This window comes from Dermochelys coriacea, chromosome 5, assembly GCF_009764565.3.
Source record: "Dermochelys coriacea isolate rDerCor1 chromosome 5, rDerCor1.pri.v4, whole genome shotgun sequence".
Classification (NCBI taxonomy): Eukaryota; Metazoa; Chordata; order Testudines; family Dermochelyidae; genus Dermochelys; species Dermochelys coriacea.
Window position 1 is genome coordinate 40,232,987 of NC_050072.1, and position 20,105 is coordinate 40,253,091.

At 39.3% G+C, this 20,105-nt stretch overlaps 1 long non-coding RNA gene across 1 annotated transcript; it reads left to right on the top strand.

Moving 5' to 3' along the window:
- The first annotated feature begins 8,388 nt into the window (after positions 1 to 8,388).
- LOC119855957 lies at positions 8,389 to 14,710 on the top strand. The gene is made up of 3 exons (XR_005293091.2): positions 8,389 to 8,473; positions 10,718 to 10,824; positions 14,074 to 14,710. It is a non-coding gene; the product is annotated as an uncharacterized LOC119855957 (long non-coding RNA).
- The last annotated feature ends 5,395 nt before the right edge of the window (positions 14,711 to 20,105 follow it).

Sequence of the window (20,105 nt, forward strand, 5' to 3'; positions counted from 1 at the left end):
ATAACTAAACTTCTCGTTGTTAATCCCTAAATATATGACCTTACACTTCTCACTATTAAATTTCATCCTAATACTCCAGTTTACAAGGTCATCTAGATCTTCCTGTACAATATTCCGGTCCTTCTCTGAATTGGCAATACCTCCCAGCTTTGTCATCCGCAAACTTTATTAGCACACTCCCACTTTTTGTACCGAGGTCAGTAATCAAAAGATTAAAGAAAATTGGTCCCAAAACTGATCCCTGAGGAACTCCCCTGGTAACCTCCCTCCAGCCTGACAGTTCCTTTCAGTATGACCCACTGTAGTCTCCCCTTTAACCAATTCCTTATCCACCTTTCAGTTTTCATATTGATCCCCATCTTTTCCAATTTAACTAATTCCCCATGTGGCACCGTATCAAATGCCTTACTGAAATCTAGGTAAATTAGATCCACTGCATTTCCTTTGTCTAAAAATATCTGTTACTTTCTCAAAGAAGGAGATCAGGTTGGTTTGGCACAATCTACCTTTTGTAAAATCATGTTGTATTTTGTCGCATTTACTATTGACCTCAATGTCCTTAACTACTTTCTCCTTCAGGTATGGGTCTCTAAGGTGCCTAAGGAAATACATTGGGCACACCAGGAGTTCCCTGTTCAGAAAATCCCCAGAATAGCTCAGACCTGTTACCCACAGAGGACACGATTGCAGCCTTCCGATCAATGATTGACACAAGCAGTGTTTCAAAACAAGGCACTTTTTATTGGTGCAAAACAACAATCCCTAATATAACAAACTAACAATCCCCTTATTGATGTTAGAAAACACAAATCCCTTATAACTAGTTAAGGAGCACTTAAGAACATTTTCAAACTATATATTTCCTTGCAGTTTAAGTGGCTGCACCCTGCTTCAGGTGATCAGTCTTCCACAGGTCATGGAGATCAGTTCTTAAATGCTCTTTAGGTCTTGCATATAGAAATTCCTTTCACAATTAATGCACTCTGACATCTTTATTAACCCCACCCCCACACACACACAATATAACTGACAATGTTACCCTGTCTTCTGACTTCACTATACTGTCTCTCCTGCATGCATCTGCTCTCTCTCTCCTCACTCTACTCCAGTGACAAGACTCCTGCTGCTGCAGTCTGCTTGCTTGCTTTCAGCTGCTTGCTTGTCTGTGAGCTCTCAGGTCTCTGCTTCCTCATAGACTTTAAGGTCAGAAGGGACCATTATGATCATCTAGTCTGACCTCCTGCACAATGCAGGCCACAGAATCTCATCCACCCACTCCTGCAATAAACCTCTCATTTATGTCTGAGCTATTGAAGTCCTGGTATTGAAATCAAATCATGGTTTAAAGACTTCAAGGCAGTTAAATTCTTGGTGCAGTTCAACCGCTGATGTGCTCCATGGAAATTCTAGCCCTTATGGCTTGGCCTAGTCTGGAAAGAGTTTTCACTCAGATCCTCAAAGGCTGATTTCAATGAGGGTTAGGTGCCTAAATACCTTTGAGGACCTGGGCAAATTTTGTTTAAATAAAATCAAATCTTCCTCCCTGGGAGGAGGTTATGTCAATGAAAACTAAACCTGGCTCTATGAAGAGTTTCAAATATAAGAGACCAGCTTTGGCAGATGGCCTCACCCAGCATTTCATGTATAAGGAGATGGTCAAAAATCTAGCCAGCCACCCATCCATCCTTCTCCACTCCTTCCGCAGAAGGCAGCGTTTTGGTGCTGGTTCCATGGCTCGCAGTTAATACTGCTTCTTTTCTTCTTCTATCTGAATAGTAGCAGCCAAAAAATGTCCACCATCCACTCGTACTTCCTGCACGTCAACAGCTCATCACAATATGTACAAAAGAAAAATTAAACAGCAGCTGTCCTGCTGAGTTCACGCTGCGCTGTTCACTCTGACTTTTATGCCTCATTTTTTCCCCTCCCACTGTTGCCAATAACCTTCTCCGGGGACCTGTGGGATTGTAGATTAAAGACTGTATATAAAACTCTTGCTCAAACATGAGGGGTGGGGAAGACGGGAGAGGGACTGAAGTGAAATCAGAGAGCATGCAGGCACATATGTCAGAATTTCAGTGGAGAAAAGAAAGGTCATTTACCAAATTAAGCTGCTGTTGTCTGATCCAAAGCCACAATAGTGCTGGGATCTGAATGGAGGAGCTGGAGAATGGGAAGGGATTGTTTAAACCAGTGTAGAGTTCTCCTAGAGGTCTTCCCATGGGCTACAATGCAGCAATCCTGCCTTTATCCACAGTGGGGACTGTGACAGACTGCATCTCTATGTTCACCCTTTTTACAAAACTATAATGGATCTTGTACACAAAGTATGCCTTGTGAAGTATTTGAAAACCCATAATGTGCTGAATATTTGTCTTCTCCTACTATCTCTACTGCCCACTGACTTTTATACCATCCTGTCAGAACTTTCTAGACACTTCTGCTAATATCTTTGTCAGATCTTTCTTGGATTCATGCCAACTGCCAACATTCCTTGGATGCATGCTAACACATTCCAAATTGCCAATTCTATTTTTAGCTTGCTAACATTTACCTCAGTGTTATGATCTGGGTCTATGCCAGTTTAGTTTTCCCACCAATTCTATATTTAGCATTACATGTCCTGCAGCTCCCATCTAATGGTGGAGTAACTCTTGCTTCTGCCAGTCTAGTTCTAGGTATGGTATGGAGTCTGATAGGAGGAAGTCAAACAACAAGAGTAACTCTGGACAAAGGTCAAGTGTCCATACTGATTGTTTTAGGTCTAGCAGTTGGACTTTGATACCATTGACTGAGGTTTTGTTGAGTGAGAATGCACTCCTAAAATGCATAGGTGGAATTGAGTGATTCAGTTCCTTCCTGTCAGAGTCCCACTAGTCCTTTGGGGTAACTGCTCACCCACCCCAGAGGTCTGCCTTACTGAGTTCTGCAAGGCTCTTTTGTCACCCAAATTGGCATGCATGTGCTATCTCTGGAACAAGCAGTGAGGCAGTTTGGTTGTGGTGTTGCCAGGATACAGATATATAGCTCTTGATTTTTATCAGACCAAATTTGTGCCAGATATTTGCTTTCCTATCTCTCCTGACCAAGAAAAGGACTTAAATGAGAACAAGCAGGCTTAGGTTCAGTCTTCCAAACATAATGAAGGTGATGCTGTGTGGCTGTGAATGGCTATTGAAAGTATGCTGGGGATAGTGCTTTCCCTTTGTTGAGGGTAGGTGCCCAGTTTTTTCCAATGAGTTCAGAAATTAAGGAAGCTTCTGGAAATTTGATTGTTCCTGAAGTGTCTTCAGTAGTCAGACTTGTGCTTTTTTTTTTAAGTTGCTGTTGAAACATTTAATTTTTTTTTCTTCAACACAGATCTTGGTGTAGTGATCCATGTTTGTGAGCTCCAGGCTGGATTACTGTAATACGCTTCCTTTAGGCTTCATATGAAGACATCTTAAAAATAGGAGCTAAGGCATGGTATAGCTGCCCACTTAAGGTCAGATCCAGAGCCCACAGAAGTCAACAGGAGACTTTCCATTGACTTCAGTAGACTTTAGATCATGCCGTTAGTGGAAATAGCAATCAGAAGTGGATTGTGCCAAGGCTCCATAGCCTGCATTAACTTCCATTTCACTTCAAAGGGCAACTCAATGTTGATTTTTCATATTTAGAGTCCTGTGTGGTTTAGATCTTAGTACCTGAGAGATCACCTCTTTGCCAAGGAACCAATGCAACAGGTGATCTACTCTCTGCAACAAACTCTAGATCTTACTGGGTTAGAGCATTCTTATTCTTGGTGGAGGGCCCTTGAGTCAAGAATTCACTTCCTCAGCTGGTTTGACAGATTCAGAGTTAACCTCTGGCCAAGATCCATCAATCATTTCATTTTTTCCTCTGCTACATTGGTAGCTGAAAGGTCAAAATACCCTTTCATGTCTTTTGTTTATATTTTTTTTTTATTTTGCTCATTTCAGAGGCTGCCTGTGAATTTCTTTTGTTATGGTTGTAAAAATGGGTATCATCCTTTGACACCACTAATTGTTTGCTGGTTAATAGGTTGAGTTTGTTTGTTATAAGTGTGGAAATGAACATATGCCATTACATTAATCTAAATTGTATGTAAATAAGGAATTCCTTTGAAAGCAAATTATGTTAAGACTATTTGAAAGTAAAGTAATATCCTTTAGAACGCCTTATGCATTGTTAAAACATACTCATTACTTTAAAAACCACAGAGTAACTACTCTGAAAAGCCAGCTTACTCCAGCATATGTCCTAACCTTTGAAGAGCTCAGCATGACCTTAAGGGACTGAAATTATGTCTGCCTGCCATTAAACAGACTTCAATAAAAAAAATTGTTTAATGGCAAGCTACAAAGAAACATGAATTTCTATAAGCATGAAAGCTACATAATATATAAAAGGAAATACTAAAAAGAATAGTCAAGCAGTTAAATTTTGCTGCCAAAAAAAAAAAAAGACACCCTTGTTCAGTTAGCCTTGTAGCAATTCTAGGTTTCTCTACATCCCAGTATTTTGTTGTCTGTGCTCATTGTGGATACAGTTATTTATAGGATTTCCCTACACTTTGTGCACATGACCATTTTGCAATGACTCAGATTTGTATTTTGGAATCTATCCAAATCATTCACAACACATTTATCCATAGATGTAAATTGCCCCTCCTTTGAAAGTTTCAGCACATTACATGTTCATTCTTCCAGATCACTGACATAAAATGAATACAATCTTTAATAATTTCTGTAGCTCTTAACTAGCCATTCTTACCATCCCTAATAACTTACCTTCACAATTACAGTTAACATCTGTCTTATTTTCTGGTTGTGAAGAAGTCCTTTATCCAGACAAGTAGCTGTAACTCCTTTGTATATTGACCTTGTTGAGTAGTGTGGTGTAGCTATCTAAGGCATCGTATCCATCGCTTCCTCAAAGTATTTATTTTATTTGTGATTCTGTTTGGTTCTTGTACTGCACTGTCACCATAGTATCTGAGCACCATACAGTAATCTGTAAAGCAGTGTGGCTAACTACTATCACTTAAACTTCCTTTTCTACATCCCACCCAAATCCAACTTGGTAGGTACTGTGTATACAGTAAAAACAATTAAAAAAAAAAACCTAGTGCATATCACTAACCTGTGTGCAAACATTTGTTTTGGTGAATATACACCAATTACTTTCATCCTTGTTAATACTAGTAATACAACCATAGGGGCAGCTTGTAGTGACTCCTGTCTCTAGGCTGCCTGCTTAACACTTTCCTTTGTAAAATATATGCTTGCAACCTTTTTCCCCCCTCAGAATCTCTAATTTTTGAAGCCCTCAGATTATAGAAACGCCTTTATGTTGGCTCATGAAGTTCTGTTCATATTTTCATGAGAAACTGATTAAAATCACTGTTTCCTTTCTTTTGCTTGTGTTGCTCAGGAAAATTTTGGCAGCGTGCCAAAATAATAATAATTGAACATAAACATTCTATGGAGCTGGGCCTACACCACTGTCAAAGCTGCAGCTGGGACTGCCTGGGAGCGCCTAGAGCAGCTGAAGGTGGGGACTGGAGAGAATGCCATGTTGTGCTCCCCCTGACCATCTCCTGGACTGATCACATGACCCCAGCAGCCCATCCACCCCTCTAGAATAACAGCTTTCTCCTGAGACCAGCAAACATAATTAGCTTGACAGAGTTCAAATGATGGAGGTATTGATGTAATGCTGAAGATACGGGATTCTAACTCCAGTGATCATGCCTGGTGGAAGTGTTGTTACACTTAGCTGTTACTGTACTTAGCTGAACATTCTCATTTTTTAAAACACTAGGCAATTAACAAAAGCTACATTAAGAGAATGTTGTTCAGGTTACAATGTCAAGCACTTGAAAGTTCAGAAATACGAGGTTTAAGGTTGTCATGCAGCCTTAATTCTGCTGTCTGGGACATATGCATTAGGACCCAGAATAAAAAAAAGTTACCTACGTGATTTAGGAGTCTAAATCCCACTGACTTACAAATATTACCACAGGTCTTTAATTACTTGATCATATACTTCTTTTAAAACAGGATCCATATCTCAGTGCGCAGGATGGACACAGAGGCATGGGTAACCTTAAACCTTGATTCTTCCTAACTTTGAATGGTTAGACTTTGCAATCAAAACAACACTACTTTAATGTGATTTTTTGGGGGGGGGGGGGGGGAGGAGAAGAGGGTCTGGAAATATTACTGACATTGCAGTAACACCGAGACTCCAATCAGAATGTATGTGTACACACACATGAAGACACAGTCACTGCCTCTAATTTAAGACAAGCTGTGACCAACAATGGGAGAGGAGAGGGAAAGTGGACAAAGGTAACAGTAAAACAACCAGTTGGTTACACACAATCCAGAGAGCCCTCTCCTTCCTTAAGATTTGCTTATACGATGGCGTCTTCAAAACACTACCAGTTGATAATGGCTAGGTAAATGATGAGCTAGAGTTACTGTTTCTGACCTGTTGATCTGCTGCTAACAAAACAAAAACAGTTTAAAAACCCCTCTCTATATAGTACATTATCACAGGTCTATGTACAAACATGTCTTTAAAAACAACAAAGTACTTGTGGCACCTTAGAGACTAACAAATTTATTTGAGCATAAGCTTTTGTGGGCTAAAACCCACTTCATCAGATGCATGCAGTAGAAAATACAGTAGGAAGATAGATAGATACACACACACACACACACCATGAAAAAATGGGTGCCATACACTAACAAGAGTGATCAATCTGATAATAGCTCACCTTAATTGATCACTGGTTATCATGCATATGGCACCCATTTTTTCATGTTCTCTGTGTGTATACATCTTCCTCCTGTATTTTCCACTGCATGCAGCCGATGAAGGGGGTTTTAGCCCACAAAAGCTTATGCTCAAATAAATTTGTTAGTCTAAGGTGCCACAAGTACTCCTCGTTCTTTTTTGCTGAGACAGACTAACATGGCTACCACTCTGAAACATATTTGTATTACTGTTACCAGTTCTCTCTCTACCCATAAACCTAATCCTTCTTTTGTTGTTTTATGTTTGCTCTGTCTTGTTTCACTCACTGCATCTTGACTTGAACTAGGATTATAAACTCTCCAGAGAAGGGACTGTCTTTTGTTTTATGCTTGCATAGCCTAGTAAAATGGAGTTCCAATGTGGCTGGAGCCTCTAGACACTACTGTAATACAAATATTTATTTATTCAGATATCAGTCTCATACAAATTCCACAACAAAAAGCTCTGAATGGCCTTGACATACTTTTAAGAATACAAGTGATACTAATTAAAAATCAACCAAAGCAGCAGCACTTATTCCTCCCACCTACTTACACAATCCCAGTGTGGCAAATTGCTGGTACAATTATGATGGGTCCCACACTTCCTTTTCTTGGGGGGTGGCGGTCGTTCAGGGCAGTTTCCTGCCCCTGAACTAGGGCATATACTGTCCCACTAGTAACCCAGAGAAGGGTAGTGGGGAGGGAGGGCCCAGGCCCACCCTCTACTCCCAGTCCCAACCTAGGGATATTGGTAAACCACTTGAACTAATGCTTCCTTCTCCTGGGCTATTTCCCTCTCCTGTTCTTTAGCTTGTGGGGCTTCCTGTCCTCTCTGCACAAGCCAGGTGTCTCTTTACCTAGGGGTCTTGGTCTTCTAGCCAGCCACAGCACTTCTCCAATTCTCCTCTACTTCAACTCCTCCAAACTGCACTCCTGCTCCACTTCCTTCCCCTGGCTGATTGAAGCAGGTGGTTTTTATCAGGTGACTAGCTTCAGGTGCTCTAATTGGCTTCAGGTGCTTTTAATTAATCTATAGAAACCTTTCTTCCCTCTACAGGGAATAAGGCTTCTCCTCATCCTGGGTCTTACGTATCTCTCCTATATCACTCTCCTGCTGCCTTCTGGCCATGCTGTATCACACCCAGTTATGCTATACTGCTTAATAAAACACCCCACCCCATTGCCCTTTTCCACAAGACAAAAATCCCACCCTCACTGTGTCAGCCTGCTGTCGGTGCCCAGTTAGACAGATGCTCTTTGCATCATACCCAGGTTAAAAATTTAAAGGTATTTTGGACTTTGAGGGCAGGATCCAATTGCTAAAATTAGGATAACAGGTATACACAAGCTGGTCCTTTGTGCAACTTGAATAATTTGAAAATTTTTAAAATAGATTATATTTATTTATCTCCCATTGCTGACCAACTCCTCCGTTGTAGGTGACTGATTTCTTGTGTCACAGCTGAAGTAGGTCTTGAGGAAGGATTACAGGAGAGGATCATGGATTAATTCTGGGAAGGAGGTCCATGTACAAGAGTCAGCATGGAAGAAAGTGCATAGATGTTTGTGAAAGAGGTGGGGGAAATGAGCTCTCAAGGCTGGCATCATTGCCGGAGTGGAGGGGACTTCAGAAGAGAGAGACAAAGATGAGAATGGTCTTGAAGGTGAGTACAGGAACTTGAACGTGATATAATGGAAAATGGATCCCATGGAGGGATTCACAGAGAGGACTGACATGGTCAGAGAGATGGGCAAGGAAGATGAGTTTAGCAGCTGTGCTTTATAGGTACTGGAGGGTGGTATTGTTGGTGTTGGGAAGGCCAGGGAAGAGGAGGTGATCATGATCATAATCAAGATAGGTGTTGATGATGGCCTGACTGAGAATGTTAGCAGTGTGGACAGATGGAAAAGATTGTATTCTAGAAATGCACTGGAGAAAGAAGTGGCAGAATACAAATACAGCTTGGATATGCAGAGCAAGGGAGAGGGAGGAGTTAAAGATAAGGCCTGAATAATAGGAAGGATGATGGTGTTGTGAACAGTAACAGAGGAGAATGTGGGAGTAGGGCAGTGAGGGATTTAAAGGAAAGATAACATGGCTAAAACTGAACTCCTTAAATTTAAGCCAATGACATGACATCCAGAAGAAGTCAGACACAAACTGAACTACTAGACTGGCTAGGAGGCAGCTGATCAGTAGCAGAGAAAGAGGCTTTTGATTCAGATTAAATACACTAGTTGAAGCATGTCTGAATAGATGAGATCATACAAAGAAAGGATGTCAAGCAAGTGGAGTAGATGGCCAAGGACAGACCTCTGCGGTATTCCCATACAGAGCAGGAGAAGGCAGGAGGAAGTGACATTAAAGGAATCGTCAGAGAGCTAGGCAGAGTAGAACCAAAAGAGGGCAGCATGAAAAGACAAGAACCTGAGAAGAAGCGTGTGATCAATAATGTCAAAAAGAGCAGGGAGGTGGAGAAGGAGGAGGCCAAAAGCAGGTCATTAGAGACCTTGATAAGAAGATTTTAAGTAGAGAGGAAAGGGAAGAAGCCAAACTGAAGAGGTTCCAGGATGGATTTGGAAGAGAAGCTCTTGAGACAATAGTCATAGATGGTGTGTTTGAGGTTAGAAGTGAAGGAAGGTATGGTTAAGCTCTAATTAAAGCACAGTGAAAACAGTTTCTAGAATTGTTCCCACTATGAAGTAATGTCCACAGTTCTGAAGCTTCCCTGATCTCATGTCAGTCCATTTATAAATACAGAATACAGCAGTTATTTGTCTTTTCAGCTGTCTATTGCTAGAATTCATTTTCAGTGAATTTTTAAATATTTGTTACTAGCTTCCTTTGTCTCTTTGACTTCTACTTGCAGAACTTGAGAATGAATCCTTGGCTTTTGTCTTCCTCAGATATTCAATAGCCTTTTTCTTGGGATAATACTGATTTCCTTAAGTATGTCTTTTTCTCCCGAGAAAATATTTGTGTTCCCCATCTGATATTTGTGGACATAAAAGCAAAGAAACCATTTTAATGTTCAATGTCTACTGCTGTGTCAGTAAATTACCTCCTGAATCTATGAAGTTCCATTGTCTTCCTTGTGTTCCTATTTTGTAACACCATGAAATGTTCGCTAAATGGATTCATTCAATTGGCTACACGTTTTGACTAAAATGTTGTTGTAGCCTGCTTTGGAGCATCAAGCCTATTTGAATGTTGCTGTTTGGAGGAAAAGCGCTTTCCTTTTTAAAAAATCTCTGAAACATTGTTAAAGTAGTATGACAAAGTTTGGTTGTCTTATTCATGTTACTGAGTGTTTCGGATGAAGCCTCATGCTCCATGAGGGGGCCATCACATTGTCCAACTGGAAAGGCTTGGATTTCCTTCACAGGCTATTTCCTTTCACAAAGCTGCTAATAACAAACAGGATTAATTTGCTTTTAAAGACTTTCCCTTTTCTCTTATTGCCTTTTGTCATTAGTTTGTGCCCTGCTGAAAAATGGTCTGTTAAGTGAATCAGATGTCACTTCTAAACTGAATAACTTTGAACAGATTACTGATGCAGAGCACAGGATATTAAACAGGGAAGATGACACATTTGTCCAATGCTGCAGACCTTGTGGTTGAACAACTAAAGCTGACACTGAGTCTGAAAACAGGACAAACACTAAATTCAGACCAGCAACCATCCCTGGAACTATTGGAGGGATCAATGTACTGACCATCTAAATTCAAACACATTAGAATATGCCTTCTAAAAATGGAAGATTACTCAATGTTGTGCATCTAGCCCTGCTTCCTGAGTCATGTTTTGTTGCAATTGTTAATATGGAGGCAAGTTAGAAAAATGAAGCCTTCAGGTTGCTCTGGCTCTTGTTAGAATCAATAGCAAAATGCCCATTTACCTCCACAGGAGTAGTGATGGACCATCTGACATTCACAGGGGTGAAGACAGTGGTGGAAGTTACGTGGGTGTATGTCAGGAACTGGGTAGTACAACTTTGACTGGTTTGGCATTCTGTGAGTATGAAAATCCATGTATCCTACAGATTAAAGGAAAAGAGGTTGTAACAGGGAAAGCAATTTACAGGAGAATGTAAAATAAAGGGGAGGTGGCTTCTTTATCTCTTACTCTCATTTGTTTTTCCTGATGCATCTTCTCTTCCCTCAACATATAAATCATCATAAAACATTATGAATTGATTTCAGCTAAGGATAAAGGAAAAGGAGGAACCATAAAAAAGGGGAAGGAAGAGAGAGAGAGAGATCCAGGAACTCAGGGCTGTTCCTAAACAGACTGATATTTAAAATTTGCCAAGAGGCATTGACATCTCTTTATAATATTTGAAACCTATTTAATTACTTAAAAATTTTTGTACTGAAGCTAACAGCTGTGAGAATACATATACTGTATGGATAAAAATTATTCAGAATAAAGAATTAATCCTCTTATGAAGTCACAATACCCAAAATATGACATAGAAATGTATGATAGTCTTTGAATCAGGTCCTACGTATGTTGTCTGATGGGGGGAGGGAGGAGTTTGTACTGGGGTTTTTTACTGACCAAAAAAAGTGAAAATTACTTTACCTGTCACATAGTACCAATTATTATCTGCCAGTTTACAGAATGAGAGAGAGAGCGCGAGCACGTGCTGTTCAGTGGGTTAAACGCTGCTTTTAGATACCATCAACCTTTTGTAGTGGATATTTGCCTAAGTTCTGACTTGGATTTCACTACAGCAACTATACTGTGACTAAAAAGATAATACCATTATCCAGCTAACTTGGTAAAATTGTTCTTAAAGACAGTTATTAAAAAAGAAGGCAATACTACTGTCTCTATAATATCAAAATTACACCAAGCTGCCCAATAGAAAACACATGAACTTCACCGAGAGTAGGATACTATATTCCAATTGTGAAAAGGTACCTTATTCATGATATGCTACAGAGTAATGGCCCAAAACATTACAAGAAAGATATTCAAAAGCATTCAGCACTGGGTTAGCTCTGCTCCCTGTCGGTCTACTTTAGGCTTTTATACTGCCACCCATCACGTCAGTACTGAGTGCCTTCCAAGTAAAACTAATATGAATAGCAAAGTCCCTAGTGGACTGCATTGAGTCTGGTAAAACTCTCCTTGACTTCCATGAGAGCAAAGTTAAGTCAACATCAAGCACTTTTGAAAATTCCAGCCTAGATTTATAATAGTGCTACTATACTGTTAGTGGTATACAATAATGGCCATCTCCTTAGTAAGGGATACAGTGTGCATTTAATTCTTGTTAATATAAATAGGAGTTATCTGTGCACCCAATATCAAGGAGGAAACAAGCCTGCCTTCCTCATGTCCCCAGCGCCTGAGAGCTCTAATTTGTATAGACGAAAACATGGGACCAAATTCCCTCCTGGTGTAAATTGGTACATTTCCATTGTACTGTTAATCAGGAGCTAAAAAGGCAGAGAGAAGCTGAAATAAAGAAACAGTTTTTCATTCACTACAACTAGATCTCTTCTTTTCCATGAAGGTCACTGCAAATGTCTTAAAAATAAGGCTCATTAATATTCAAATTGAAATATTTATAGCAAGAAACATTGCATGTAGAAACACATGCATTTAAATGTATAGAAATGACTGGACAAGAGAAGATTGCTAAATATTCAAGTTTCTTCACACTTTATACTCTTAAATGAATGTACATTGTAAAGTATCACACTGTGTACACTCAGAACCACCTGAACTCTGTACTTCCTCCTATTACCCATCCATCCAACAGGGATACTCTATAAGCACAAACTTACAGAATTTCTTCTTTAATTTTCAGTAGTAACCTGTAATGATGGGCAATAGGCCTCATAATGTTGGAAACATTCAAAGTGTCATTGTGGTAACTAGCTCTAACAAAATCCTTATATTTAATTTTGCAGGAAAACAATGTTTCTTAGCAAATTTTTCTGATGCAGCCAGATTAATGAAAAGACTAAACTAGCCTTAGCCTATCTGGGAATACTGTTGGAGAAGTTTCATTTCATCAGCATTTCATTCTAGTAAAACTGGCTCAGTTGTACCACTTTACAGCTGTGATTTGTGAAGTAAATGGCAAGGCTAAATGTGCTGAAAATCCAACATGTTCCCTGAGCAACAAAGGGACTGAAGGCAAATGTTACACAGTATCACTGACAACACCAGTAATTCTTGTTTAAGCATTTTGCTTCATAAACAATGAAAAGCATTTAAAATCAGAAACAGGCTTCTCTACCTTTTTATTCCTGCTCCAATTAGCTTTTTCACTGCTGTTTCTCTTTACACTCCCTTTAATTAAAAACTCTTCTATGGTCATTTATGAAGCTTGATATCACTTTTTCCCTTCAGTGAACCTTCCTTCCTAGCATCCTTTGTCCTTTTTTGTGAAATATGTTTTATTATTTGCATTATTGTAGCATCTGGAAACCGCAGCCAAGATTGGGTCCTCATTGTGCTAGGTGCTGTACATATAGACAGTAAGAGAGCTCCTGCTTTGAAAAGTTTATGAACTAAATTGCCCAGGGTGAGAGAAAGTAACTATTACACTCATTTTTCAGAAGGAGAACTGAAGCATAGAGATTAAGGGCCTGATCCTAAGAGATATCAAGTCCCATTGACTTCATGAGCTAAGTGATTGACCCAAGGTGTCACAAGAAGTCTGTAGCCGAGCTGGCAAGAGAACCCAGATTTCCTGAGGCCCAGTCCAGAGCTTTAACCATGAGATTATTTTTCCAGTCCAAATATTTGCCTGGTCTCTCATTTTTCTCAAAACTGTGTAATATGCTCCACCTCTTTAATTTTCAAATATGAAAATTTTACTTGAACCAGTTTTCATTCCCCATTATTTTGACAGGGATCAAATCTCTCTAATAGCTTTTAACAGCATTTATAAGAGAGAGAGGGGGACATAGGACTGAGCTATGTTCAGTGCATCAAAGAAGCAGTGGGGGTAAAAGAGACTAACTTAGAGCAACCTTAGTGCAAAGAAGCTAACTAGAGAGCAACCTTCTCAATTTAAGGTGCTACAATGACCTCTGTTCGAAGTAGTCTAATGTGTAATGAGCCTAATTCTCCTCTCCCTTAAAATGGTGTAAATCTGGAATAACTCCATTGGAGTCAATTAATTTCAATTATAGAAAATTAGGGTGAGTTGAGAGGAGAATCAAGCCCAATATCTCCTCCTGGATTTGGTCATGTTTCTATGTGCTGTCATTTAAATTAATGTTCTTTCCTTTCAGCAGAGCTTCTTACAAGAGTGTGGGCCAAATTCTGCTCTTCTTTCTAGTGGTGTAAGCCTGCTAAAGTCAGTGAAGTTGTCCTGAGACGCCTGAGAGTAGGATTTTGACTATTATTTGAAATGACAGCGGGAAGACTCAGTAGTTACGAAGTAATTGTAAGTGTTAATCCCCAAGCTGTCAACACTCTTTAAAAAGTATAGCTTTTTCCCATGTGAGCCATTAAATTTCACAATCAAGGGAAAAAGTGGTGGTGGCTAACAGTCCATTGGTGGTGAATAAGAACTTGCCTATTTGTACCACTAGGTATAAGTAGAGCACAATGAAACTGCAATCAACTGGAGGGGAAAAAAAGATGTAAAGAATTCCAGTTAGAAATCCTGAAACTTGTTACTGTGAAATATAGATTTTAATGCCCTAAAGACATTAAAACTACAATGCCCATTCAAAGGGTCTGACATACAGAAGAAAGAAGAGCTTAAGTTTTAAAACACAAGAAAATGAGGTGAAGACTAAAATATAAAAACTTTGGAGGTGTGTGGTTTGAAAGGAGCAAGCCTCAAGGCTATAAAGCTGCATTAACGACTCTCAGCATGCAGCTCAAAAGCCTACAACCCTTGGGCCAGCAGAGGGTCAGTCCTGTGGAAAGATTGCTGTTTCCAAGATGGAGGAGTATGGCTTACGTAATACCTTGTTCTCAGCTGATGATGCAGTGTTCACAGTTTAGGGCAAGGCAGGTTTTCACCCTATCATGGTTCTCTGGACTAGAAATAAGGTTCTGTTTTACTAGCTGTCAAAGGATAGTTCAAGGGCTTGTCTAAACACAGAGAGCTGTTTAACTCCATTCTAGAATAAGAGTGTCCCCACATGGAGCTAATCAGGGACAGCTCCACGTGTAGACAAGCCCTAAGGGAAAGTATTTGAAAAACAGAGTTAAAAAGAGAGGAGCAAACAGAAAGTAACACTACAGTTCTCACATTCCACAGTGTACTTTGGTGAGCTTCAGGGATCTGTTGTCTTGCCCTCCTTTCTTGAGTCTTGTAGATGGAGAGGGAGGAAGCTGATATTTCAAGAGAACAAGTAAATCTACAGCTATTATCTATATTGTTTTGCATTACCAGTTATGTAAATGGGTCAGTGAGCTGCTCATACGTAGTATCTTTCAATGACCAGCTTTCTTCAAAATATAAAGGATAATGGAGAAATAGGGTTTGGCTTTCTAATATTAACAAAAATATACATGCAATGCTCTTTGGGGTGCAACTAGTGGGATGCACAAAACTTTGACTGTAGCTGACCCAATGAGGAGCCTCCTTGCACCATTCCTCAAGACCTACTTCTGCAATGATGTCTGTATAAATTGCCAACAGACTGACTGTGGCTAGACAGCCAGCTAGCAGGAGCTTCTGATATTTCTTTTTAATATATAATAAGCAGTTTTGAGTTATTTTTATCTGTGTACTTAACTGACCCTTGTAAACACCAGAACTTGTTTGAGTTTCCCTTTTCCTTCTTCTCCTAATCTTTCCTGTTTGATGCATGCACTTACTGTTTTGCATTAAATTAGCTTATAAGCTCTTTTGGGTGGAAACTGTTTGTTTACACTATGTTTGTAAAACACCAAATGCATTCTGACCCCCACTTCTGATCTAGGCTTCTAGGCATTTTTTTGTATATGCATCAATTTTATTTAATATTTGAACAATCACATTTAGGCCCTTTTGCCCTCCTGTGTTGCATGCCATAGGGGGATCTGAAGAGAGTTAGGCACGTAGTAGGGTTTGTCTTGACTGGGATTTAAAGATATGTTGTTTAGAAGTCATTAGAAGACATGTTCCAAAACTCTAGTGTAGACAAGACAGCATAGACTTCCTAAGCTGGTCAAGCTGAAGCCCCAGGCTTAGGGGAAATAAGTTGTATGGTGTGGTATCAGTATCTTTCATGCTTGGGCCCAATATAGCCAGCCATGCAATCACTGAACTCGTTATCAACCCATCTCTTTCCTCAGTGTATCATTTCCTTTAATGGACATGCCATCCTTAGAATTATTTTTTCTCTAGTTATAATTGCAGTTTAATTTCTATTGCATCAATTTTTTTAAATGACTACATAAAGAAAAAATTCTCAATGTAAGCATTGCAACCATTTTTCTGTTGTTTGGTTACCATCAAATATGATGGTCTCATTTTGTTTGGATCATTGTTTTCGGGTGAGTCTATTAATTTTCACTATTGACTGAGATACCAAATGGGAAAGGCTTAATTTTATAAATTAGCAAGTAAATAGACAAACAGAACAAAATATTTTGTTCACAGAATTTTAAAGATAGAAGAAAAAATACATGTTACATCATCCATTCACTTTAAAAGTAGGACTATTCCTTACTGTAAATTCTCTGGCATTTTGAAAAGTTTAGTTAAAAAGTCCTAAGCAATGGGGCTTCCGTCACTTCCTTTGGAGGACTGTTTCATAACGTAATACATATTGTCAGCCATTTTTTATGATACACAGCCTAAGGTTTCCTGTTCTGACCTTCTTCTCATACTTTTAGTTATGCTCCTGTGCAACATGAAATTACTCCTTCCTGTCCTTGGCGTTTATATCTTGTCAGTTTATGTAGATCATCATATTCCTCTCCTTCCTTAGTCATTGCCTAACCAAGCTATATGGATTTGGTTCTTTTAAACTTTCCTCTTAAATCTTTCTCCAGTCCCCAATCATTTTTATTGTTCTGCTCTTTAGTTCAGACTTAATGGTTTATACTATACAAGTAAAGGTTCTGCAACATATTTTGTAAAGTGTTGATGTCTTAATACGAGACCTCTCTACAACTCTGCTCTTTAATCTTTGTTGCAGAGTGAGGATAGGGCCTTGATATCTGTGCGCAAATCAAAGTGGGTGGATTATCAAAATTCAGGTTAGTAATATCTGATTATATTTCTTTTGTAGTTGACTTGGGAAGGACCTCCAGGATCTTCCTTTTCTTTTCCTCCTCTTTGTTTTTCTCTCCTAACCCCACAACCCAAAAAGGCACTTTGTTGCATCCACCATCTCTTTCCTTGAAAAGGACTAGACACAGGTCACTTCTGAGATCATCAACACAGATCCAGGCATTTTAGTAGATGTCTGCACTGGAAATGGGAGATATAATTTCTAGCTCAAGTAGGCATACCTATACTAGCTCTGATTTGAGCTAGCATTCTAAAGATTGTACCATAGCTACCACAGCATGAGCAGCAGGATGGGCTAGCTGCCAGAGTACAGTCCCACTCGTGACCCCAGGTATGTACTCGGGCATCTAGCCACACCCATCAGCTCTGCCACAGCAACTACTCTTCTGTTTTTAGCACACAAGCTCAAACAGAGCTAGCATGATAGGTCTGCTCAAGCTGGAGATTACACTTTCCAGCTCCAGTGTAGTCATGCTCCTAGGATGAGCTGTTTAAGAGTAGCAGGAAGCATTTCCACTCTTAAGGGGCTGAGAATGCCATGTGGACAGCACAATGCATGACGCTTGGCACCTACCATCTCAGGAAACTTTAGATCCATGTTCTGATCCTTCATTATATTAGGCTGGCCAACAACTTTGTGTTTCACATTACCTAGGGTTTGGACTGAACCAGTACAAAGGTGGAAGCCATACAAGCTCTCTTCTGATGTCCCCTTCAAAACTGCAGAATTTAAGCATCCACTTTTAGTTCTGGGGGGGGAAGTCATAAAGCTCAGCTTTTTAAAGCTTTTGGGCACAGAGATGCAAACTACATGTGCAATTGCATGCTTTAATTTGCCAAGGCTGCTATAGGTGGACATGGGGGGAAAAAAAACTTATACAAATGGCCAATTCTGGTCATGAATGTGCAGTGTGCACAATTGCAGTAATTTCACACATAATTCATTCATATTTCACAAGTTTTTTTTTAAAAAACTTTGTTTATGGCGTTTTTTTTTAATCTGGCCCCAAATGTCTATCCTTTATACTTGCAAAGAGAATTTCCAGAATGTGAGCTGATGCAATGCTGTAGTCCTGTGTCAGCGTACAGATTGAAGCAGTAGCTCTTGAGAGATGTGAACATCTAAATGGGATGCTAACTCTCACAGTGTAAATGCCAATATTATTTGTTTTATGGCTGATCACTCCTCAGTAGAACCATTAAGCTATTGAAACACTGTAGGCGGAGTCTGTATGATTGTGAGTTCCTTTGATGCAGGGATGAAAACTGTGGAGACTATAGTGGCACAGCTAGGTCACTGTAGCTATACCAGTTACCCCCCACAGTATAGACTCATCCTACACCAAGAGAAGTTGGAACACCACCTCCCTGCACAAAGGTAGCTACATTGATGCATTCTTCCATCAACATAGCTGTGTCTATTCTGGGGGATAGGCATGTCAGTCAAGGGTGTGGATTTTTCATACACCTGACTGACATAGCTATATTGACCTAACTTTTATGTTTAGACCAAGCCTGTGTCTTCCTGTATGTGCAGAGAGAATACAATTACTAAAATTAATACATCCTACTGCTTTTTTCCCCCACGGGCATTACCCACTTACTTTGGAAAGAGATTTAAATCTGTTACTACTTTATTAAATTAACATTGGGTCTTTGTTTTTGGTTGGTTTGTTTCCCACTGCAGTGCTTTAAACTTTTCCCTATCATTAAGCCAGTTGAGTGAAATATTGAACTGATTGATGTGGCATTTTCCACCAAACTGTTTCAGGAAATGTTGCACCTTACCAGTGGGATATTTTTGAATAATGTAATCTCCTTAGTATAATTAAAACTACATTCTGAAGTTAGTACCTTTTTTCCCCTGGAGGCACTCATCAAAATGTCAAGTGTTCCTTCTAGTGGAACTGCCATCCTATAGTACAAACAAATATATTATCCACTGTTCCTTGCAAGCAGGAGACCTTTGCCTCCATTCTTTGTCACTTTAATTTTAACATAAGAAAATAGTGCATGAAATAATAAACAGTCCTTATGCACAGAAGGATACAGTATTTCAAAAAATTGCTTGAAGAAGAAAGATGAAGTATCACAGGTAAGAATGATAAGAGGTCCTTGTTTTGCTTTGCTAATTTTTCCTTTTAAGTGTTACTCTAAAAAAAAAAAAAGTTTAAATGCTTATTTACTGATGGAACAAATTATATGCAACAAAACATTTGCTTCTGTCAGGATATTCGTTTTTCTTCCCTTAGAGAAAAATAAGGGTTACAGTGCCATCATCTGGCTAGATGGGAAAACATGGTCAGCAGATTTTAGTGTTTTATTTTGTAGGGACCCTGGAGAAATGTAGTAGACTTCCAGGCAAAAATCCTGCTTAATTAGGAATTAAAAATGTAATTAAAAGTGAGAACCCATTAAGAGAACTCTCAAGAAACAAAACAGCTTGGAAATTCAGAGTTACAGTTCAACTTAAATAATTATTATGTTTGCTGAAAAACCTTCACCCCTATCCTTACCCTTCCTACCCCATATTTACAGCATTTCAGTGTTGGTTAGGTACATTATTGAAAGGAAGGAAGTTGCCTTCCTTTACAACACCATGTTATCTACTTCTGAACACAGACGTTGGGCCTGATGGTCTGATCTAGTATGCTTAATTCCATGCATATGATGATAGCTAAAAAGGGATGCTATGAAGGTATTTGGTACAATTTCACAATAGCATTCTATTTTCAGGAAATGAGACTCACAACCAAATTGACTTGTATTCGATTTTAGATTTCACAGATCTAATTTGGGAAAAAGCAAAACACTTATTCTCTGTAAATGTATAATGTTTAATTTAAACTATAACCCAAACAACATCTGTGAAACCTGTTCAGAAAGCTGACTACATTTGGCCTTTTATCAAGTCACCTGTGCAAGAATGGTTTTCATCCAACATTTTTACCATCATTTATTATTAAAGATGGTTGTAGTGCACAGTACACGCATGTTAAGAACCACCCTTTGGAGACTGCAAAGCCCACACATGAGCTTTATTTTTTAAGAAACCTGAAGCTGTCGAGTAATCTCAACTTTTTCTTT